At 41.3% G+C, this 24,876-nt stretch overlaps 1 pseudogene; it reads left to right on the top strand.

Annotated features, from left to right (window-relative positions):
- The first annotated feature begins 14,240 nt into the window (after window positions 1-14,240).
- On the top strand, window positions 14,241-24,190 carry LOC116523560 (annotated as a pseudogene).
- Window positions 24,191-24,876: the final 686 nt, after the last annotated feature.

Genomic DNA, 24,876 nt, shown 5'->3' with positions numbered 1-24,876 from the left:
AAAAAGCTAATGCAATCCTTGATTGCATAAACAGAAGCATAAAAATAAAATAAGTATTAGTACCATTTATAAAGCCTTAGTAAGACCACACCTGTTATATTGGATCCAGTTTTGGTCAACACATTACAAAGAGAATGTCAAGACTTTGGAAAAAGTCAGAGAAGAGCAGCTAAGATGAATAAAGGACTGGAGACTAAAGCATATAAGGAATGGTTGCAGGAATTGGTATGGCTAGTCTAGAGAAAAGAAGGACTCAGGGTCACATGATAACAGTGTTCTAGTATTCAAGGGGCTGCCACAAAGAAGAGGGGGTCACCTTTTTTATTCCAAAGCACCAGAAGGCAAGACAAGAAACAACGGAAGGAAATTAACCAAGGAGAGAAGCAACCTAGAATTAAGGAGAAACTTCCTAACAGTGAGAACAATTGACTAGTGGAAGACCTTGCCCTCTGAAGTTGTGAGTGCTTCACCACTGGAGGTTTTTACTGGACAGCCACTTGTCTTAAATGGTACAGGGTGTCCTGCTTGAGCAGGGGGTAGGATTAGAAGACCTCCAAGGTCCCTTACAGCTCTACTCTGATTCTGATTCAAATCATTTTATTTTTCTCTTGAAATAAATTAGAATCAGGGATTTTTTATTCTCAGTTTTTATCTGTTTGTTTTTCATAGATTTGGTACTTTTATTTAATTGTGCTGCTTTGTAGGTTTTATTCTAAAGCCTATGCACTAAAACTGCAAGCATAATCATTCAGTATTACCTTACTTTTAGACCCCTTGTTAGGGGTATCTCTGTTGGGAGACAGAAAGTAGTGCAGTGGAATGTACAGCTAGAGAGAAAGAATGTTGCTAGTAGAAACACACAAATAAAGTTTCAGACACTGCTAGTAAAAACAAGTAGCTTTACTACTGATAATTGCTTCACAAGCAGTGATAGTAGATAGTAGATATTAGTCCAAACACAATTCAAAGAACAAACAATAGCTTACAGTCGCAGTTCACATTCCAGTCATCAAGTCATCAAGCATAGGACAAGCAGAGAGAGAGAGTGAGTTCTCTTGACTCCTTCTTATAGTAAAGTTAATTACACCTTATAAGTACATCCACTCATTTAAAGCAACAATGACCTAGTGTTGTTGTTGTTGTTGTTGTTGTTTGTGTGTGTGTGTGTGTATCCTACTCAACACTAGGCATATACTCCCAACACCCCTTAAAACTCTTAAAGGAGGGGTGTCAAACACAAGACTCATGGGCTATATCTGGATCCAGCCCATGGGGCCATTCTTGAAAATGAAACAGGCTGGCCCATGTTGCTTCAGCCTGGTCTAACTGCATCACTTGGGTCTGGACTACCCAATGCCAAGAGGAAACATCAGGCCTGCGTGGCTTCAGCCTGGTCAACCCAGTGAAAAGAGAAAAAATTGGGACAGCTTCAGCCCAGTCTACCCAATGCCAAGAGGAAACATGCCAGCAGTTATAGGAGTGGTGTCAAGCTGGCCATGGCCACCTGGTTGGCTATGCCCACCCACGTCAGCCATGCCCAGTGAGTAGCATCAAGATGGCCACACCCACCCAGTTGGCCATGCCTGCCCATCCCCCCAAGGTCAACCACAGTCTCAACGCGGCCCTCAATGAAATTGAGTTTGACACCTACATCTTTATGTACTCACATTTCTACTGTGCTCTCTTTGTTTGTTTTCTTCTTCTTTCTTACATTTAGCTCAACCAATTTGTAAGGAAGGTATCTTTCAATAACAGTGCAGGGGAAAAGGTTTCCTTCCGTCAGAATGGAGAGTTAGAGGTTGGGTTTGATCTTATGAACTGGATCGTATTTCCAAATCAGTCTTTTCTGAGAGTCAGAATTGGAGGGATCAATGGCATGGATTATCAAAAAATAATGTTTTCTTCTCCTGAAGAATCTATTGTGTGGCCTGGGAGATTTAACCAGGTAAGGTGCAATTTTAGATTGCTTTCCATAATTATTCCACTGTTGGAAATATTTACAGATCCAACATCCCACCTTTCATTTACATTCAGAAATAAAACCCTCCATGGCTTTTTCTATTCCCATATACCAGAGATGGGTTCCTACCAGTTTGGACCGGTTCGGCCAAATAGGTAATAACTTGGCAGCCTGGTCGCTGGAAGCGGCAGCGACCCAGACCTGCCACACCCCTGAACTTGTCCTCCTACGGGTTCACCATCTTGATTTTTGGTTCTGTGCATACGCAGAACAATTTTCATTGCAGAAATGTATTTTTTCCCTTTTTTAACATTTTGTGCATGCTCAGATTAAGGGGGCTTAGTTTTAAGACACAAATACCTGATTGGATTATGTAAATGAGAGAGGAAAGTTAGACATGAATCTGATCTTGTTTCTGATGTTCTGGGAGAAAGTCTCTCTTTCTGGTTTGTCACAAGAAAGTGTCACAAATAAATCAATATGCAAATAGATAATGAAGGCACAAACGTGTCAATTTAAAGCATTCTCTCCTTTCATAATGGATAGGTCCAGCCACTTTCTCTGTGTAATAACAAGTGCCGCTCGGGATACAGTAAGAAAAGGATAGAATCAAAGCCATTTTGCTGCTATGATTGTCTTCAATGTCCTGATGGGAAGATTGCTAACAAGGAAGGTAAGAGATATTGTGCAAAAAGCTGAAGGATCTACTGATATCAATAACCACAGGCATATCTTCTCTTAGTATCCAAAAATAAATGATGATCATGATTTTTTAATTCATCAAGGACTGTCACGGTATTAAAAAAAACAGGAAAAAGAACCCCTGTTGTGTTGTCTGAGTTCACTTATCTTGTTGTAGATGTTTCATTAGCAAAATAGTAGAAATCATCAATGTATGGAGAAGTTATAAAACAAATAAAAACAGCCAGCAAGCTTCATCCTTCCATGGAGTGATGATTTTACACAGCCCAATAATGACATGTCTGCAGGAACAATAGCAAACTCAAAAAACCACAAAACCCAAACATATGTGTTCTGACCCCCTCCTCCCTCCAGTAACGAAAGCTGAGACAAGCTTAAATAGAATGTACTTTTAATAGCAAGAAGCCAAAATCTTGGTGGCTGAAAGCCAAGCAAACAAATAGATAAGGACCTTGGCAGCAAGTCAGACAAACCTTGGCAGCAATTCAGACAAACCTTGGCAGCAATCCAGCCTGCCAAGTTAGTTACGTTCTCTTTAGTCAATGCGTTGACTTTTGCAAGAGGGGCGTGTCACAAGCAGTCTTGAGGAGCCTAATGACCACCAGCTGAGCGCAATTACCTCCTGTAATTGCATAATTGTTCCTGACACTTAGTATCTCTTCGATGGCGTGCATCCAGGAACAACTCACTGCTGGCTTCTGGATCACTCTCCCTTGTCTCCTCCCCACTGGTCCAAGGCTCAGGCACCACCTGGTGGCCAACCAGTCTCTCTGCACCCTGCTCGGAGTCGGAACCCTGTCCAGGGTCCTCCACATTCTCCAGGGCCGACTCATAGGGCCCCTCGCTGTCGGAGTCTGGTGGCAGCTCCAATGGCTCCTGCTGGGTCACAACACATATGTATAGTTGAAATAGGGATTGGGTGTCAATAGAACTTAAAATCCCAGAGAAAAAGGCCAGAAAAAAGATGGCAATGAATCATGCTTCATGCATGCTGTTGACTGATTCTACTTACCAAAGAAAATAGGTAAGCATGTAGTGTTGCAATTCTACCAGACATGTGAAGAAGAAAAAAGGGCATTGGAAGAATATCTGAAATACAGTGAAGAAGATACATTGAAGTCAGTATGCTAACTTTACTTAGAACAGCTTACATCCTCCAACAATACCTTTAACTCCATCAAAATTAACATCCGCCTATCCCATGTTCTTGTGAAGGACTCAATAGGTGGATGAAAATGCCAAATTCAGTCAAAACATCTGACTGACTGTGCAATGAACCATAATATAAATAACATTTCCCTATTCCAGATCCATGGGAAATACTCGATAGATGGACAATGATGTCAAATCTAATCAAAATATGTGGCTAACTATGTAATCCACAATAACAATTTCAACTGCAGATTAAAACAAAAGCAGAGATCACATTGGATTTCTTTCTATCCTTATTATCAGGGATGACCTTGGCTTTCTAGAAAGAATTCTGTTATGGCTACATATCATCTATCGCCATAATACCCCCCCTTACTTTACCACAATAAAAATGCATAGTAGAATAATAGAAAGTGTGGCAGGTCAAAGATCCAAAAGATAAGATGGCTGCAGGCCTGACACTTATATTATTTGATCTTCTAAACTCCTAAATAGTAAAATGACTCTTAATGTTGTGATACTTACTTTGTGAGTTAAGACCCATTACTGAATTCTGGACTTTATCCAGATGACTTTTGGAGTTCATTTACTGTCTAGTTTACCTGCATTTGATAGCATCATCAGAAAGGGTCTGTAGGCATATGTTCTCAAGGTATCATGAATAATTACAAATTAAGAATTCAAATTCCAATTACAAATACCACCAGTTCACAAACCTACCCATCATGACTTCTTTTTAATATACCAAAAGCAAATATAATAATGTTGATTGGTTCTAATGAAACATTTCCAGTCATTCTCAAATTTCATTTATTTGAAATGCAATATATGTCCTGCCTTATTAGCATGTATGGCTGTGAACGTTGGACCATAAAAAAGGCTGAGCACCAAAGAGTTGAGGCCTTTGAACTATGATGCTGTAGAAGACTCCTGCAAGTCCCTTGGACTGCAAGATGATCAAACTTGTCAGTCCTAGAGAAGATCACCCCTGACTGCTCTTTTGAAGGCCAGATCCTGAAGATGGAACTCTAGTACTTTGGTCACCTAATGAGAAGGAAGAACTCACTGGAGAAGAGCCTAATGCTGGGAAAGATTGAGGGCAAAAGAAGAAAGGGATGGAAGAGAATGAGGTGGCTGGATGGAGACACCAAAGCAATATGTGTGAGCTTAAATGGACTCCAAAGGTGGTAGAGGACAGGAAGGCCTGGAGGAACATTGTCCATGAAGTCGCGATGGATCAGATATGACTTCTCAACTAACAATGTTAGCTATTACTGATGTTAGATACATGTGCAAATTGTTTGGTTTTCAGATTCAAAGTCAACAAGTATTATTTGACTCTTAGTTTCTTATTTAATTAGTGAATGGGATTTCAGAACTATCCTGCTTCTAAAATAATTTTTTTTTCTTTTTTCTAGACATGGATGACTGTTTTCATTGTTCAGAAGATCAGTACCCAAACAATAGCCAAGATTTGTGTCTCCCAAAAGCATTAACCTTCTTGATGTATGAAGAAATTTTGGGCAGCATTTTAGCCAGCTCTGCTATTTTCTGTTCTTTCATTACAGCTGTAGTCTTCTGGATTTTCATTAAACATCAGGATACTCCTCTAGTTAAAGCCAATAACCATAACTTGACCTATGTTTTCTTGGTGGCTCTCTTGTTATCTTTTCTTTGTGCTTTGTTATTTATTGGCCAACCATCCAAGGTGACATGTGTCCTTCATCAAACTGCTTTTGGAGTTGTCTTCTCAGTGGTCATCTCTTGTGTTTTAGCCAAAACTGTCATTGTGGTTCTGGCTTTTATGGCCACCAAGCCTGGGACCAAGATCACCCAGTGGGTAGGGAAAAAACTTGCCATGTATGTAGCATTTAGTTGCTCCTTCGTTCAAGGAATTATATGCACAGTGTGGCTGATAACGTCTCCTCCATTCCCTGATGCAAACATGAGTTCAATGGTGGAAGAAATAGTCCTGGAATGCAATGAAGGATCCAACTACATGTTCTACTGTGTCTTGGGCTATATGGGCTTTCTTGCCTTTATTAGCTTCATAGTGGCTTTCCTAGCAAGAAAATTGCCTGATGCTTTCAATGAAGCCAAGTTTATCACCTTCAGCATGTTAGTCTTCTGCAGTGTCTGGTTGTCCTTTGTTCCAACATACCTGAGCACAAAAGGGAAATATATGGTTGCTGTGGAGATTTTCTCTATCATAGCCTCCAGTATTGGAATATTGATTTGCATCTTTTTCCCCAAATGTTTTATTATTGTATGGAGACCTGATCTAAACAAGAAAGAAAGGCTAAGCACCAAAAATCGTTAGAAGAATATAAATCTGGATGGCCCTTAATTCTTTTGAATTAGTCAATAGTGTTTTAGCTATGTATTGAGGGGTGTGTGTGTGTGTGTGTGTGAGAGAGAGAGAGAGAGTTTGTTGCATAAAAATCAAACCCAGAAAGCACACACAGATAACTGATTCAGTTGGATTCATTAACTTCTTTATTTACATATTAACACATGAAGATGTGTTACAATACCAATATAGGTTTTCTCCAACATAGTAGTAGTTACAAGCAAAAACAGGCAGCAGTACAGCGAAGAGGAGTTTTCAGTTCACAGTTCAGAGCAGACAGAGATCAGTCTTGTTTCAGTTTCAATTCTCAGCACAGACTCAGACCTGTTTAAGCTCCCATTGGCTGACTTAGTTGCTATGCCTATTCATTGGCTGACCTTGTTACCATGTCTCTCCCAGTCATGAACATTCTAACAGTGTGTGTGTGTGTGTGTGGTTATACTTGTATCTATGCATATAATACATATCCCTTTTCATACTATGAATGGAACGTGTCCTCAATCTCAGGTCCTCTATTACAAGTGTGTGAATTTGAGGGTTCTGCATAATGTCTTCCTAGACTGCATTCTTCTGATGTTCACACAGGAAGTTCTGATGATGTTTCTGAGATATTTTGAAGCCACTCTCTCAGTGTAGGAGTCACAACACTGAGCTTATCGATCAGTTCAGTGGTTCGAATCCCTAGTACAGGTCTCTTGCATGAGCAGGGGGTTGAACTAGATGACCTCCAAGGTCCCTTCCAACTCTATTACTGTTTACAGTACTTGTTAACTTTGCCTTTTATTTTCTATCTCCCTTTCATTCATCCTTGAGCTTCTCATTCTCCTTTTTCTTGATGTTGCTGTGAGTTGGTGTCATGAATAGAATAGAATAGAATTATTTATTGGCCAAGTATGATTGGACACACAAAGAATTTGTCTTTGGTGCATCTGCTCTCAGTGTACATAAAACAAAAGGTACATTCCTTGTGAATCATAAGGTACAATACTTAATGATAGTCATCGGATACAAATAAGCAATCAGGAAACAATCAATATCAATATAAATCGTAAGGATACAAGCAACAAACTTACAGATACGCTTCAAAGTGCTAGTCGTAACTTATAAAGTCCTTCATGGTATTGGACCTGGGTACTTGAGAGACCGCCTGCTGCCAATTACCTCCCACAGACCCGTTAGATCACACAGGGTCGGCCTCCTCCGGGTTCCGTCCACCAGCCAATGCCATCTGGCTACCACCCGGGGGAGGGCCCGGGGAGGGCCTTCTCTGTGGCAGCTCCGGCCCTTTGGAACGAACTCCCCGCAGAGATTCGGACCCTCACCTCTCTCCAGACCTTCCGTAAAGCCATTAAAACCTGGCTGTGCCGGCAGGCCTGGGGTTGATGAGTTCCCCTCCCCTCTCGACTTGTGTGGCTGTGTGACTCTTGGTTATTTTAATCACTTGTATTGTGTTCTATGTTTCCCTTTCCCCCTTTGAGTTGTTCGCCGCCCTGAGTCCCTCCCGGAAAAGGGCGGCATACAAATAAAATTAATCTAAATCTAATCTAAATCTACAGTTATGCAGTCATAAGTGGGAGGAGATGGGTGATAGGAATGATGAGAGGACTAATAGTTATGCAGCTACATCTACCACCACTGCTGTCTTCTGGTCCCTGGCCTGCTAATTAGGCAGTATTTGCCTGACTGTTTGGATCTGGAGGGTCTCACAGAATCTTAGCCGTGTTATTCTCCACAACATTGTATGGAACATCCCCCCATCCCCCCCCCCCCAAAAAAATCTGGATTTGTGGTTTCTGTATGATAGACTTCTCCTTCTATGTATCTGGTGCTTAGTGCTTGTCCTTGTATTGCTATGATCAGTTCCTCAGGACTGCCACTGGTTGGAGATCTCCCTCCCTCCCCCTCTCTCTCTCTCTCTCACACACACACACACACACACCGAAAGAGAGGGGGAGAGGGAGGGAGAGATAGATTTAATTTAATATCATTCTTGTTACATTGTTGTTTGTGTACACTGCTTTGGCCTGTGATTGATATAAGCTTTTAAAAATGTCTGGGGCACTGCACCAAAAGCTTTCACAATTGCAGGGTTTATTTGTTTGTTTGCTTTCCTGAACATCCATCCATCCATTCATCCATCCATCCATCCATCCATCCGTTTTATTTATAGGTTACCAGATTTCTATATAACTTTTGACTATTGTTATTACCCTATGGCGATGATGGCTAACCTTTTCGGCACTGAGTACCCAAAGCATGTGTGCACACCCCTAATGCAATGCACATGTGACCCCCCCACTCATGCTCTGCCCCCGTACATGTGTGCACTACCCCCCTGCATGCCCCCTGCCCCTCTGTGTATGTGCACACGACCCCTGCCCATGTGAGCATGACACTCACATGTGCACCCCACCCCCTGCTCATGCACTCATCTCTCCTGCTTGTGCCCCGATCCTTGCACATGTGCAGCAGAGACCTGAAAACTAGCTGGCTGGCAGGAGGCGTGCACACATATGTGTGGCTGATCTGATCTAGGGCAGCAGCTTGTGTGCCTGCAGATAGGGCTCTGTGTGCCACCTGTGGCACGTGTGCTATAGGCTTGCCATCACGGCCCTATAACATTGTTCCATAGCCAGGAGACTATGTATAGTAATGCATACTAGTTGTTTGGCTGCCAATTTATTAGCTCTGTTATGGTAAATACTTGTGTGCTTCCCAAGGTGCACTACAGGAGGGTGAACTAGGTTCACACCAGAATTAAAGATGAGCAGCTCTTCCTGCAGAGTCATCCTAATGTCCCCCTCCTTTCACCAGAGGCACCTTACAAATGAAAATCACAAGCAAGAAGGTTCAGAATTGGCAGGAATCTGACCACCTGCACAAAGCATCAGTTTATCCCCCCACCTAAGCGCTACCTATTTATCTACTTGCATATAACATTTCATTCAAACTGCTGAGGCAAGTGATGGGAGCTCACCCCACCATGCAGTGCATCGCCAGTGTCATGAAGCCATTCAGCCACTCTGCTGGATTACACCTCTGCTGCTTACAATGGAAAACCTGACAGATAAAAAAAATGCAATTGACTAGAAATCTCAAATGGGTAAAGGAGCAACTTTTATGCCACCAAGAAATTTTTGTTTTATGTGTATTCAATAAACTCTGTTCTCCAATTTGCTCTAAAACAGTGGTTCCCAACCTCTTTCTGGCCATGTCCACCTAAGCATCTTTAAAATCCTGATGCCCCCTGTGACATGTAATTCTTACTTTACTCAAAAAGTAAACTCTACTCACATGGAGGAAGCCTAAAAGGCCATTAATTTAGTTTAAACAAAGTTCAAATTGCCCCCATTAAAAATCAAATTCCCCCCCCCCCATGGGGCATGGGCTCCACATTGGGAGCCCCTGCTCTAAGGCATACCTACATAGAAATACTACCAATGCAATTGAATATATTTTAATCTTCTACTATATAGTAAACTCTTGAAAAATTCAGAAGAATATACCTTATATTTATATACTTATATTTCTTTCCTACTGCTCTATTATCCAATTCTTACTGTATTCAGAATCACTAGCATCTTATAAAGGGCATATGGACAAATAAAAAAAGTCAAAATAGTGACTACATTATAAAAAAGAACCTGAAACTTTGTATGTATGTTACATTCCCTATTAAAAAAAATATTGGTGCTGAAATTGCAGAGTTACACACTACTTTTTTTTTTAAAAAAATCCCTACCATCCTCATGAATATCTCTGTTTCTGATCATCTTCCTATCACACTGAAGTAGACCAGTGTTAAATACCATTTTCTCCTTCACTCCCCCCCCCCATTTCAATAAGCCCAAGATAGATAAGGTAAATTGAGCTATGTGTTCTAATCCCAAAAGAGGTTTTTTAAAATTATCTACATTTGTGGCTTTTTCAGTAAAGAACATATAGGATCTCAATTAAGATGTAACACATGTTTTCTTATCCATTGCTTTATTTCATCTATTATTTTTACTTGGTTCTTCCCCTGCAATTATGCATTTGAACCTGAGAGCTGCAGAGATCCCAAATGATTTGTGAGAATCACCAATGCTGAAATGCAATGCAACAAAATAAAATAAATTATTTTCATTTGTGACAATAAAATAGAACATTGTCTGGACTGCTCCCCACCTGGGGTTAAAGATAGTTAAGGTGCTGAACTTTGATAATTGTCCCTTTCATCCAGTAACACACTGTCTGGGGACTTAGATTAGACTATCAGAATTAATGAAGGACAGTGCTGCGAAGATGAGCTGACTTAAAGAAGGAATTGCTTCATTCAGAATGGTGGTATTTGAAACAATATTTTTAGTGCTTTTCCCCCAGGTTGCATCCAACATTCCAAGGGCTAAATGCAGCATCAGTGCACCATTGCCTTTCCTCCATAAGCAATACCAACCAGGAGACCTCATTATTGTTGGCATTTTATCTAAGATCTACATATTGTCTTCTGTGATGGACTTCAGTAAAGCACCCTCTAGCGATCTCTTTGATGACATTCTGTAAGTTTATTTTAAAATACACACACATGTTCCTTTCTAATGTCAATTGAGATGGTTCGCTCTCTGCCTGGATAATGACCTTCTTTCTGATTATATCATGAAGGAAAGATGGCATAGTAAGAGTTAGTTAACCTCAGCAAAACTTCTATCAAAGGAAAGTCCTACGAGTCAAATCCATGGGCTTTCAAAGAAGCAAGCATTTTTTTAATAAGTTAAAAAATAATAATTCATTTCTTTACAAACATACCAATGCGTGAACAGTGTGGCACCTGAGTGCCATACATTCTAATACATATAAAACTAATAGAATGTAGTTATTACTTCCAACCAACATATATTTCTAATAGTAACACATATTTATATAAAGTTGCAATCGGTCATTATTTGATTATTCCATGTTTTCTCTTCTTATTGCTCTTATTTTATTATATGAAAGTGTATATACTAATATTCCCCCTTTCTCTTATTTCTATCTCTTATTCTAACTTTAAATCATATCATCCTTTGTTAAAAAAAAACATTTTCTTTCTATCCTACCTAACTTCTAGTCATATGACCTACCTACAAAAAAAAGGGAAAGAAATCAAAAAATCAAAACACCAAAAACAAGAAATCATCTATCCACCATTTCTTGCCCACTTCAATATTTTAATTGCTATGCTCTTTTTTTTACTTGTCTCCCATATTCCTTGATCTTGATCTCTTTCTACATCTGCTTCTTGGCTGTTCAATCTGAGTATTTTCCCCACCTCTATCCTTCTCCATTTTTAATTTCCAAGAAGCAAATATTTTTGATTATCTGTAATAATATACAGATCATGTCTTTAGTAAGTGAAAATCAATGTTCAGTTCACATAAACTAATGAGTGATCTGTAAAAATAAAATAAAATTAAGACTGGAGTTTTCACTGGCATATTTGAAAATTCCCATAATTTAATATTGTGATTAAAATAAAATAAAAGAGTAAAAAAGGGAATGGGGAATTTTGGTAAATTATGCACACATGGTTGGAAAACCTTTGTAATATCCTGAAATGAAATAGACCAATGTTGTATTTGGCATTAAATGTTATTTGACATGTAGTTTTTTTTTTTTTAAACAGGGTCATGACACCAGTTTATCAGCAATTTCTGTCATTGCAATTTAGTATTAAGGAGATCAACGAAAATCCACAGATTTTACCTAATCATACTTTGGGCTTCTATATCTATAATAGCTATTTTAGTGCAAGTTGGACTTATCGTGCCTCATTAGAATTGTTCTCTGGTCAAGGGAGCTTCATCCCTAACTATAACTGTGATGCGCAAAGCAGACCAATAGCTGTGATTGGAGGACCTACTTCTGCTGTCGGATTTCATTTAACAACCCTCCTATCTGTTTACAAGATGCCACAGGTACAAAGTTTTATTGGAACATAGGCCTTTTGTAAGTCTTTCATTCATTCATCTTTTTTTTCCTTATGGCCATGCCTATTGTACATTACAAGAATGCCATGTATGCTATAACTGGAATACAGAGGTTGGACGTAAAAAAAAAAAGAACCTGGGCTTCAAAGGAACTTCTACTCTTGTGATTGGGAAACTTGGGGTGAGGGTTAGGGTGAGGGATGGGGTGAGGATTTAAGAAACTGAATAGACTAATTACAGATTCCAAACATTGAACATGTTTTTTTTTTTTGCTCTTGCCTTTAATGAAGAAAAAATGCTAGAAATTATGAATGGGTACCTGAAAATTAATGGAGACATCCTCTTATCATGCTGTCAATAAGCATCTTTGTATAATTTAGATCATCAACCTATAAAGTTCTACAAGGCTTAGCACCAAAATATATCTGCAGTGTCTTTCTTTAATCATTCAAGACAAAGGTCTTCCAGAGGGTTTTGTGATATCTTAGTTGGATTATAGATGGTCTTTGTTATTTATTTAGCATGCAGAATAACAGAGTTGGAAGTGACCTTGGATGTCTTCTAGCCCAACACATAAAACCCTACACCACTTCAGACAACTTCCCCTGAATAATTGTTCCCCTGATTCTAACTGTCAATAAATTTCACCTTAGTTCTAGATTGCTTCTTTCTTTGACGAGTTTCCATCTGTTGCTTCTTGTCCTACCCTCAGGTGCTTTGGAGAATAGCTTGACTCTCTCTTCTTTGTGGCAGCCCCTGAGATATCAGAACACTGCTATCATGTCATCCTTAGTCCTTCTTTTCATAAGGCTAGACATATCCAGTTCCAGCAACCATTCTTTATATGTTTTAGCCTCCAGTCCCCTAATCATCTTCATTACTATTCTCTGCACTCTTTCTAGAGTTTCAACATCTTTTTTACACTTTTTACAAATTACATTTAATTGTATTCAATGTACATTACTTTATTTATAAATCCTGTAGGGGATGAATGGATGGATAGTTGGATGGATGGATAGATAAAACCAGGATGTGAAATTAATATATTTAAGAAAATATTGAATATATTGAATATTGAATATTCAATATATTGAATATTGAATATTGAAATTCTCTGAATATGAAACTTTCATAATTGTTTTCAAATGTAATATTACTTTAGCATATACCAAATTGGATACCACAGGAACATGGTACCTATATTCTCCTCCACTGACATAAAGTGAGAAATGATGTCATTATGTGGATGATCTCTTGCAAAATTCTAATATAGTGTTTATTTTGCTGATGTCAATTTGAGTAAAAGATTGTTTCTTATATAGTCAAATGCATAATTAATTTTCTTCCATTTCTTCCTGTTTAATTTTATGTAATTTATCTCCTGATTTCATTCCCACATTTTCTTCAGTTTGTCTATGGCTCGGCTCCAGAGATGAATATAAAAACACAGATTGCTTCCTTTCAACAGATGTTCCCAAATGTTGATCTTCAGTACAAGGGAATTCTCCAGTTACTCCTAAAATTCAGGTGGACGTGGATTGGGTTGGTTTATATGGATAATGAGAATGGTGAAAAGTTTGTGCATGATGTGCTTCCCATGTTTTCCCAGAGAGGTATCTGCTTTGCTTTCATTGAAAAGTCACCAACTGTTTCTTATTCCAATGACATTCTTGATGCAATGGATGCTGGGATTAACTTGTTCAACATTATCATGAGGAGCACTGCAAATGTAGTGATAATTCATGGTGAAATTGATGACATGATAGTTTTGAGACTATTTCCAAGTCTGTCAAACTTGGAAGGAATACCACTCTTGGCCAATGTTAAGGTGTGGGTTATGACCGCACAGATGGACTTCATGTCGCTTCCCTTTCAAAGAAATGAGGAGATAGACTTTCTCCACGGTGCTTTATCCTTTTCAATTCACTCAAGGAAGGTGTTGGGATTCCAGAAATTTCTTCAGATGAGAAAGCCTGACTTTGACAAAGAGGATAGCTTTGTCAAGCTCTTCTGGAAGAACGCATTTGAATGTTCATTCTCCAGCTCTGTGATAAATGATGAAGAAGAAGAAGTCATGTGCACTGGAGAGGAGTAACTGGAGAATCTTCCTTCATCTGTGTTTGAAATGGACATGACTGGCCACAGCTACAGCATCTACAATGCAGTCTATGTGGTAGCACACGCTTTGCATGCCATGCGTCATCTACATTCACGTTGAGAGCAGAAAACCATGAAGCCAAACTGAACATAATAAAAAAACAATTCTGGAAGGTAATATCTTGAGGAATCTAAAGGGCTTTTTAAAATTTATTTATCTAAAAATCATTTTCTCTTTAATTTTACTGATCTGAAATTACTTTTAAAATTAGATTAAAGTACTGTGTATTGATATGAGATAAAAGGTAAAGGTTCTCCTCGCACATATGTGCTAGTCATTCTAGGGGTGTGTGCTCATCTCGGTTTCAATGCCAAAGAGCCAGCACTGTCCAAAGACATCTCTGTGGTCATGTGGCCGGCATGACTAAATGCCGAAGGTGCACGGAATGCTGTTACCTTCCTATCAAAGGGGGTTCCTATTTTTCTACTTGCATTTTTCTACTTGCATCGAACTGCTAGGTTGACAGAAGCTGGGACAAGTAACGGGAGTTCACTCCATTACGCGGCACTAGGAATTCAAACCACTGAACTGTCAACCTTTCTGATTGACAAGCTCAGTGTCTTAGCCACTGAGCCACCGCATCCCTTAATATGAGATAGAGTGATATGAGATAGAGAGATAGAGTGCCCCAAAATTGGGATGTTCTAAATCATTTTTACTTGATAAATTCATTTTTTTTCAGATAGCAGTATTATACATATGTACTTCCAGCTACCAAAATTGATACACTTTAGTTTCTTACAATTTCAATTTTTTTAGACTGCATTTAAATTGCAAGTTTGTCCCTCCAAAATATATTGCCCCAATAGTTTTATCCACACAGTAATTGTTATATTCCTCTAACCCAGTGGTTCTCAACCTGTGGGTCGGGACCCCTTTGGGGGTGTCAAACAATCCTTTCACAGGGGTCGCCTAATACCACCAGAAAACACATATTTTCGATGGTCTTAGGAACCGAGACACCAATTTTATGGTTGTGGGTCACCACAACATAAGGAGCTGTATTAAAGGGTTGCAGCATTGGGAAGGTTGAGAACCACTGCTCTAATCTATCTTTTAGTATGGAAAGTTTGAAATTACAACTTTTAAATTATTTTTAATTGCTTTTAAATTAATAATAAAAGGAGAAAGGCACAAAAATAATAGTGATGGGGATAAATTGTCAAAAAGAAGAAGAAAAGAACAGGAAAAAGTGTTTTAAAAACAAGTGAAAATATAATAAAAATATAAGGAGGTGGCGGGGTGGTGCAGTGGTTAAATGCAGCACTGCAGGCTATTTTAGCTGACTGCAGTTCTGCAGTTCGGCTGTTCAAATCTCACTGGCTCAAGGTTGACTCAGCCTTCCATCCTTCCGAGGTGGGTAAAATGAGGACCCGGATTGTTGGGGGCAATATGCTAACTCTGTAAACCGCTTAGAGAGGGCTGAAAGCCCTATGAAGCGGTATATAAGTCTAACTGCTATTGCTATTGCTATTGCTATTGCTATAATATGGTATGTTATTATATCAACAAACAGTACAATTCTATATATACTATTCTCATGAAAATATTATTCAAGTAGTTATATAGGATAGGATAGGATAGGATAGGATAGGATAGGATAGGATAGGATAGGATAGGATAGGATAGGATAGGATAGGATAGGATAGGATTCTTTATTGTCCAAGTGTGATTGGACATATAAGGAATTTGTCTTTGGTGCATATGCTCTCACTGTTCAAAAGGGAAATAAAATACATTCATCAAGAATCAAAAGATACAGCATTTAGTGATAGTCAAGGTTACTAATAAGCTAATCAAATCCTACTAGGAAACAATAAAAACAATATAAATTGAAAGATACAAGCAACATGGTTATAGTAATAAGTAGAGAGAGTGAGATACTAGGAAGGAAAAGAAGAATAATATTCTTCTAAATATTCTACTAAAGAATATTCTTAGTAAATTATTGACAGTGTTGTGGGAATTAGTTGTTTAGCAGAGTGATGGCATTTGAGAAAAAACTTTCCTTGTGTCTAGTTGTTCTGGTGTGCAGTGCCCTAGAGCATAGTTTTGAGGGTAGAAGTTAAAATAATTTATGTCCAAGACGTGAAGGGTCTGTAGATATTTTTACAGTCCTCTTTTTGACTCGTGCAGTATGCAGGTCCTCAATGGAAGGCAGATTGGTATCAATTGTTTTTCTGCAGTTCTAATTATCCGTTGAGGTCTATGCTTGTCTTGTTTTGTTGCAGAGCCAAACCAGGCAGTTATGGAGGTGCAGATGACAGACTCAATAATTCCTCTGTAGAACAGAATCAGCAGCTCTTTGGGCAGTTTGAGCTTCCTGAATTGGCACAGAAAAAACAGTCTTTGTTGTGCTTTTTTGATGATATTTTTGGTGTTAGATGTCCATTTTATGTCTTGAGATATGATAGAACCTAGAAACTTGAAGGTCTCTACTGTTGATACTGTGTTGTCTAGTGTTGTAAGAGGTGGTAGCAAAGGAAGCTTTCTTCTAAAACATATTTTTCTTCTAAATATAGCTCTATTTTATTTACTTGTTCTATATAAATGAACAGCATAATTCATTGTATTTGATCATACTAAAACTATATCTATAGGTATCCACTCATAGGTGGCAAGAACAATCAGGTCTTCAATATATTGAGTGAAAGGGGCCACAGATTTATCTTTTCAAAGCTGCAATGTCAATCTTTTGGCTCTAGTAAGATCTTACTGAATATACTGGAAATCATAACTTAAATAAATAACCAGTTTTTGTAATTTATTGTTTTCAAAAGCATGCAGTAATTTTCAGTAAGAAATATTTAATGATATTGCATTAATATGGGGACACGGTGGCTCAGTGGCTAAGATGCTGAACTTGTTGATCGGAAAGGCTGGTGGTTCAAATTCCTAGCACCATGAAATGGAGTGAACTCCCATTACTTGTCCCAGCTTCTGCCAAACTAGCTGTTCGAAAGCACATAAAAATGCAACTAGAAAAAATAGGAACCACATTTGGTGGGAAGGTAACAGCGTTCCATGCACCTTCAACATTTAGTCATGCCAGCCACATGACCACGGAATTGTCATCAGATAGCGCTAGCTCTTCAGCTTAGAAACAGAGAGAGCACTGCCCCCTAGAGTTGGGAACGACTAGCATTTATGTGTGAGGCATGGGTGGGTTCCTGCCAGTTCTAACCTCTTCTATAGAAGAGGTTCCACAAATCTAGTGACGTTTAGAACCGGTTCCAGCTCCCTCCCCCACCCGTCCGCACATCATCAAGATGAAGAACGAGAGGAGGAATTCTGGGAGTTGAAGTCCACAAGTCTTAAAGCTGTCAGGTTTGAACAAACCTGGGATTTTTTTTCTAAAGGGTTGGGGTGCAAGGGTCTTGTAACTTGACAGCTTTAAGACTTGCATCTTCAAATGCTAGAGTTTCTGAGCCAACATTTTGCTTGCTAAGCAAGAATGTTGTTAAATGAGTTTCACCACATTTTACAAGTTGGTTATGCCGACCTAGTCACATGGCCAGCAAGCCACTCCCACAAAGCAGGCCACACCTACAGAAGAGGTTCTAAAAAATTTTGAAACCCACCACTGGTGCGAGGGGAACCTTTACCTTTTTATAACATTCCTTGCTAGTTTTCTTAAATCTATTCCAGGATTTAACAATTGAATTCTACAAATAAAACATATGTTTATTTAAACTTCTTAATTTCTGGTTTTTTTAAAAAAAAAATCAGCTCAACCATTTTGTGAGAACAATCTCATTCAACAATAGTGTGAGGGAAAAAGTTTCCTTCAACCAGAATGGAGAGTTGGAGGTGGGATTTGATATTATCAACTGGATCACTTTTCCCAACCAGTCTTTCCTGAGATTTAAAATTGGAGGAATAAAGACAATGGACTCCCAAGGAGAAATGTTATCTTTTTCTGAAGAATTGACTGAGTGGCCAAGGAGGTTTAATCAGGTATGGCCCAATTTCATTCCTTTAACTGAAAAGTAGATTGATAATAAATGTTGGCCGTCTTTTTTTCACTTCCTTTTTCTCTGGAATATAAGAAAAAGGCTAACACATCAATAAAATGCAGCGGGAAACAATACACATCATAGTAATTATGAGCTCCACAATATTGCCTTATGTCTTGCTTTTCCTCCTTTTTTATAGGTCTGCCATACAACTCTGATTTACTTATTCAACTGAAATCTCAATAACAAATGTCAAGTGAGACTTTATTTAAAGGTCTAGAACAAGAGTGTCAAACTCAAGACCCATGGGCCAGATTCGGCCCATGGGGTGCTTAGATCCGGCCCATTGGGTCAGTCTAGAATAGGGTGACCAGACGTCCCGCATCTGGCGGGACAGGCACGCCTTCCCATAATTTTTCCCGTGTCCCGGGCCGTTCTCGAAAAACCCTGCTTTATTTTGGCGCTCGCAGCTCGCTCGCTCCCCCGCCCATCAGCTGCTAGCTCGCTCGTTCCATTCTACACTAAAAATCTAAGCCAGCCCAGCCTGCCGCTCACTGATTGGCCTGGACTCCAGCCAATCAGTGAGCTGGCTGGGATGGAAAACTTTAAGCACACGGCGTGCTTAAAATTTTCCATCCCAGCCAGCTCACTGATTGGCTGGAGTCCGCTTAGCTTAGCACGCTCCATTTCATTTCATCTTTTGCTTGCTGCTTAACTGGTGAGTAACGTTACCGGTGGGAATCGGGAGGCGCTGGGGGGAGGAGACGGCCGTCCTCTCCTTCTCCCCCTTTGCGGAGTTTCCCTGTGTCTCCCAGGTCGCACCCATCCCCTCTCAAAAGGATTCGTCCTGCTTCCTCCTCTTCTTCTTCCTCCACCTCCTCCTCCTCCCCGTCCATGGTGTCAGCCACAGGATGGGGCGGCGGCGAGAGAGAGCGAGAGAGAGAGAGAGGGTTCCGTCCCACGAGGAGACGCCCACCGAGCTGCGGGTCCCCCCGCCGCCTCCTTTCCCTCGTGGTCGCTTCCCTTCTTTCGACTCGTGGTCGCTTCCCAGCGCTGGCGGCGCCTCGCTTCCCACCATCCTGCCATCGCCCAGCCGCCGCCACCACCTCTCCTTCCTCCCTCCCTCCCCCTCGGACTCCTCTTCCCGCCCCGCTGCCTCGGCTTGGAAGGGCTGGGAGAGCGAGAGAGAGAGAGAACGGGGGAATCTCTCAGGACTCGCCGGAGCACTGCTCCTTTCCCAGAGCGAGGGCAGCGTGGGGAAGACAATCCACCGGAGGAACCTTCCGAAGTGGAGGCAGCGGTGGCTGGGCGCGCGCTGCTCTTTTCCTCTGTGCCCTGGTCCTCTCCGTTCCTAAGCAGCCCCGTCCTCTCCTCCTCCCTCAGTCCTTCCCGCAGCTGCCTCGCCAAAATCTCGCTCTCCCTCCCCCCGCTTCGGCCGCTGCTGGCCATCGCCTAGCTGCTGCAGCCGCCTCCCCTTCCTCCCTCCCTCCCCCTTGGACTCCTCTTCCCACCCCCGCCGCCTCGGCTTGGAAGGGCCGGGAGAGCGAGAGAGAGAACGGGGGGATCTCTCAGGGCTCACAGAGCGCTGCCCCTTTCCCAGAGCAGAGAGAGAGAAGGAAAGAAGGGGGGAGAGAAAACTGGGCGCCTGAGCCCTTTCCCCACATCCCTATGCAGCGGGGAAAGAGAGGTCGCTCCCGGTGAAGCGTCGCCCCCGCACTCGCTGCTTCTGCCGCAGCCACCCGAGGCTGAGACGGGATTCGGGGTTTTGACATATGCCCGTTCCCCCCCCCCCGGTGCGGCTCCCTCCGGCTGGAGAGCCATGTAGATCCCTTCCTCTTTTCCTTCCCCCCTCTCTCCTTCCTTCCTCTCCTTCCCACTCCTTGCAAATGGCGGCGGCGAAATCATAGTGATCCGAAGAGTTTGATGGCTGGCACAATGAAGGTCTTCTTCATCTCCTTGACCTCCGCAGTGTCCCCCATTTTCCTCCCCTCCCCCACCCGCAGAGCCTCTTTCCCTCCCCTCCCCCTACAAGGGATCTACAACCCATGCGGGAAGTTTGGGGGGGGGGTTGCATTTTTTCCCTGGCTTCTCCGAGCTTCGTTCCCCTGCTTCCGCTCCTTCAGCTGGAGACAATTACACACACACACCCCAAAGAATCCTAGGCACACAAATAAGCAGCTTCCCCACCATGGGCTTTGTTCTTAACTGACAGTGGGCAAAGGGAATAGAGAGAGGCAGCGGCGAGGCTACCTTTTGCGGGGAGAGTAGGAGCTTGGCCAACCGTGGAAAGGTGCCCTGGGGCTGGGATCCAAGGCGCGCTTAACTAGGCGAGTAACTTGTGCGGACCCGCCGGGGTGTGGGAACTGAGGAAAAGAATAGACAGGGGGGCATGTGGAGAAGAAGAAGCGTGCCGAGTCCTAAGACACTGGCAATCTGGGGCTGCTGTAAGCAGGCGCTGGGCTTCGGGGGAGGGGGGATGTGCAAAGCCCCCTCCTCTAATGCTTCCAGCTCTTCTAAAGAAAGGGGTCGGGGGGGCTTGTGCAGACCCCTCCCCCCTATTCCCGCATCTCCTTGCAGGAACCCCCAATCGCCAGGGGCATCAGACTCCAAATCCCATCGCAGCAGCCCCCAATGGCCAGTGTCTTAGGACTCCAAATCCCATTGCAGGAATCCCCACTTGCCAAGATCGTAGGACTCCAAGTCCCATCCCATCTGCTTCTAGATCTCCCTCGCAAGCTTCAGCAGCCCCGATGACAGCTGGGCATGCTTCTTCTTCTCCACACACCCCCCTCTATTCTTTTCCTCAGTTCCCACGCCCCGGCGGGTCCGCACAAGTTCCTCGCCTAGTTAAGCGTGCCTTGGATCCCAGCCCCAGGGCACCTTTCCACGGTTGGCCAAGCTCCTACTCTCCCCGCAAAACGTAGCCTCGCCGCCGCCTCTCTCTATTCCCTTTGCCCGCTGTTGGTTAAGAACAAAGCCCACGGTGGGGAAGCTGCTTGTTTGTGTGCCTGGGATTCTTTGGGGGGTGGTGTAATTGTCTCCAGCTGAAGGAGCGGAAGCGGGAGGAACGAAGCTCGGAGAAGCCAGGGAAAAGATGCAACCCCCCCCCCCCAAAACTTCCCGCATGGGTTAAAGTAGAGCCTCGGGATGCCTTCATATGGAATCTCCCCCCTTCCTCTCGGCTTTGACCTAGGGAGATCCCAGGCGCTCCCGCCACCCAGCTGGAAAGGAGGAAAATCGCGTGGTTGGGGAGAATCAGTGAGCCGGAGAAGGCTGTGGGTGTCTCCGCCATACACTCAGGCGCCAGCCCTGCTGCTGCTGCTACTGGGCAGAAGCCTGGCAACTGACAATGGCAATCCGTCTTGCTTTCCCACTCCGCTCCTCAAACTAAAAACAAAACAAAAGGAGAAATGTTTCCCCTTTTGCATTTGAGCATCCAAGAAGGGACAGGAAAGGAGAAATGGAAAGAGGAAAGACAAAGACAAAGATGGGAAGATGGGAAGAGAGCAAGGAAGGAAAAATAAGGAAAGAGGGGAAAGAAAAAGAAGAGAGAATGAAGAGGGAAGGAAAAAGGAGGGAAGGAGGGAGGGAAGGAAGGAGGGAAGGAGGGAGGGAAGGAAGGAGGGAGGGAGAGAGGGAGATTATAATGAGAATAGGAGAGGGTCTCAGGGAAGCCCTGCTTTAGCGCTTGGCCACCATAAGTGCCCCCAACACAAGTCCCGTGTCATGCCCACCATGGCCATTCCCCCCACAAGCCCTCCAAGGTCAAACACAACCCTGATGCAGCCCTCAATGAAATCAAGTTTGATGCCCCTTGTCTAGAAGAAGGAGAAATATAACTCCATTCTAAGTATTCCAAGAAAGAACCATCTCATATCTGGAATAATATCCCTAACATATTTCATAAATTTATCTAATTCTACGCAATGCATTATCACTGCACTGCCCCCACCCCAATCTCTATTTTCAAATTAGGACATTTCTAGTTATCAAACTTCCTCTTTCATTAACATCAAAATTTAGACACACCAACAACAGCAATAGAAGGTATGGATGATACTTGTAAATGTTTCACAGAAGTCCAGTTTTGTTTAATTAAAAAGATTCTCTTCTTCCCCTTCTGAACAGACCCAACCTCTTTCTCAGTGTAATGACAAGTGTCCTTCGGGATATAGTAAGAGCAAAATAGAAGAAAAGCCATTTTGTTGCTACAATTGCCTTCAGTGTGCATATGGAAAAATTTCTAATCAGGAGGGTAAGAAAGAGTCTGTGTAAAGTTTATGAAAATGATGTTATAGGAAAAAATGCATAATAATAATTTCAGGGGTGATGTTTATGTTATTTTCCCAGTAACTTTGGAAATTAGATAAATGATACATTGATGATTGATAAGAAAGAAAGAAAGAAAGAAAGAAAGAAAGAAAGAAAGAAAGAAAGAAAGAAAGAAAGAAAAGATAGATCGATCATAGAGCGAGATGATAGATTGATTGATAGATAAGAGATGAGAGAGAAAGAGAGACAGACAGACAGACAGAAATAGATAGATAGATAGATGATAGATAGATAGATAGATAGATAGATAGATAGATAGATAGATAGATCAGTTGTTACCACTTTTTAAATTAAGAGAAATAAAGTACTGACATAGGTGCAAAATTAAAATCTCTTTTGAATTTCCATTTAGAATATTCTTCTCATTTCATCATTTACATCACATGTTCCTTCTCTTACTTTATGAAACACACTTAAGACATTTTCAAGTATACATTTTTGAATATACTTTTCAGTAAATTTCTTCTACATGTTTGGGTTTTTTTAAGTTACATACTGCATTGATGTTGCAGAAAAGTATTAAAAAATAAAGTTTCTAGTTCTATTAATTTATGAGAACAAAATTTTAATTATTTTTAATCCTTAGCATGGAACCTTGGGAATGCATCTTTAAATAAACTATACAAGGAGGTTTGCTTTTCATATCTTAAGCCAGAAGACAGTAAAAGTTTTCTTTTGATTCTTTTGTCACAATTTCAGTATTTATATCTAAACCGATGTTATCTTTTTGTAGACATGGATGACTGTGTTCAATGCTCAGAACATCAGTACCCAAACAAGAAATAGGATTCCTGTATCCCAAAAATTATAATATTTCTGATGTATGAAGAGCAACTAGGCACCATTTTGGCTAGTTCCACTCTTTTCTGTTCTTTGACTACAGTAGTAATTTTTTGGATATTTGTCAAGAATAAGAACACTCCTCTAGTTAAAGCCAACAACCAGAGTCTCACCTATGCTCTCCTTATTGCTCTTCTTTTATGTTTTCTTTGTGCTTTGTTATTCATTGGCCGGCCTTCCAAGGTGACATGTGTCCTTCGTCAAACTGCATTTGGCATCATCTTCTCAGTGGCCATTTCTTGTGTTTTGGCCAAGACCGTCATTGTGGTTGCAGCTTTCATGGCCACCAAGCCAGGATCAAAGATGACCAAATGGGTGGGGGAAAGATTAGGCATGTCCATAGTATTTTGCTGCTCTATTATTCAAATTATGATTTGTACTACATGGCTGACAACTTCTCCCCCGTTCCCAGATGTTGACATGAATTCAACCACCAAAGAAATCATCTTGGAATGTAATGAAGGCTCAATCTTCATGTTCTACTGTGTCTTGGGCTTTTGGGGGTTGCTTGCCTTTGTCAGCTTCATAGTGGCTTTCCTAGCAAGAAAATTGCCTAATACGTTCAATGAAGCCAAGCATATTACCTTCAGTATGTTGATTTTTTGCTCAGTCTGGGTATTGTTTCTTCCCACTTATCTGAGCACAAAAGGGAAATATATGGTGGCTGTGGAGATCTTCTCCATTATAGCCTCCAGTGCTGCATTGCTAATTTGCATCTTTTCTCCTAAATGCTTTATCATTGTTTGGAGACCTGACCTGAATAGGAAACAGCAACTAACAAAGAAAAAACTATAGAAGGACATCCCAAAGATGCTTTTTCAGAGGCAACTGGTTTTTCTTTGAAGATGTTTTGCTTCTCATCCAAGAAGCTTCTTTAGGTCTTGGATGAGAAGTGAAATATCTTCAAAGAAAAACAAAAAGTTTGGTTGCCTCTTGAAAAAGCACCTTTGGGACAACCATGACCCAGATGACTAAGAATCTCCATAGAGATATAGAAGAACATATGTAGCCCTTTAATCATTTTTAATTTGATTGTAGTGCTATACCCACAGAAGAAAGCCCTATTTAACTTTGGACTCTCTGCTTTGGTCAGTATTGCATCCTTCTTGCAATTATTGCATTCATCTCCAATAGTTCTCAAATACAACACAAAGTGTTGATATTCACCTATAACAGGGGTCAGTAACCTGTGGCTCTGGAGCCACATGTGGCTCTGCTGCAGCTCCCTGTCACCGGTCTGCTCCACAATTGATATTGTTAGGGCTTTTGGTTAGGACAGGTAGAAGGAAAAGGATGCCATGGTAGGAGGAGACTTGTTGTGGGGGAACCTGATTTCCAGTCGGCTCCAGAATTTAATTGGGGACTTTTGGTTAGGACCTTTGTGGCTTTTTGAGTGTTTAAGGTTGCCGACCTCTGACCTATAAAAACCTACATGTCTTGCATCCCAGCTATATTTTGCATGGTTACCTTTGTGATAATTT

Source organism: Thamnophis elegans, unplaced genomic scaffold (assembly GCF_009769535.1).
Source record: "Thamnophis elegans isolate rThaEle1 unplaced genomic scaffold, rThaEle1.pri scaffold_46_arrow_ctg1, whole genome shotgun sequence".
NCBI lineage: Eukaryota > Metazoa > Chordata > Lepidosauria > Squamata > Colubridae > Thamnophis > Thamnophis elegans.
The sequence above is the reverse complement of the archived record's forward strand: the minus strand, read 5'-3'. Positions and strand labels throughout refer to the sequence as shown.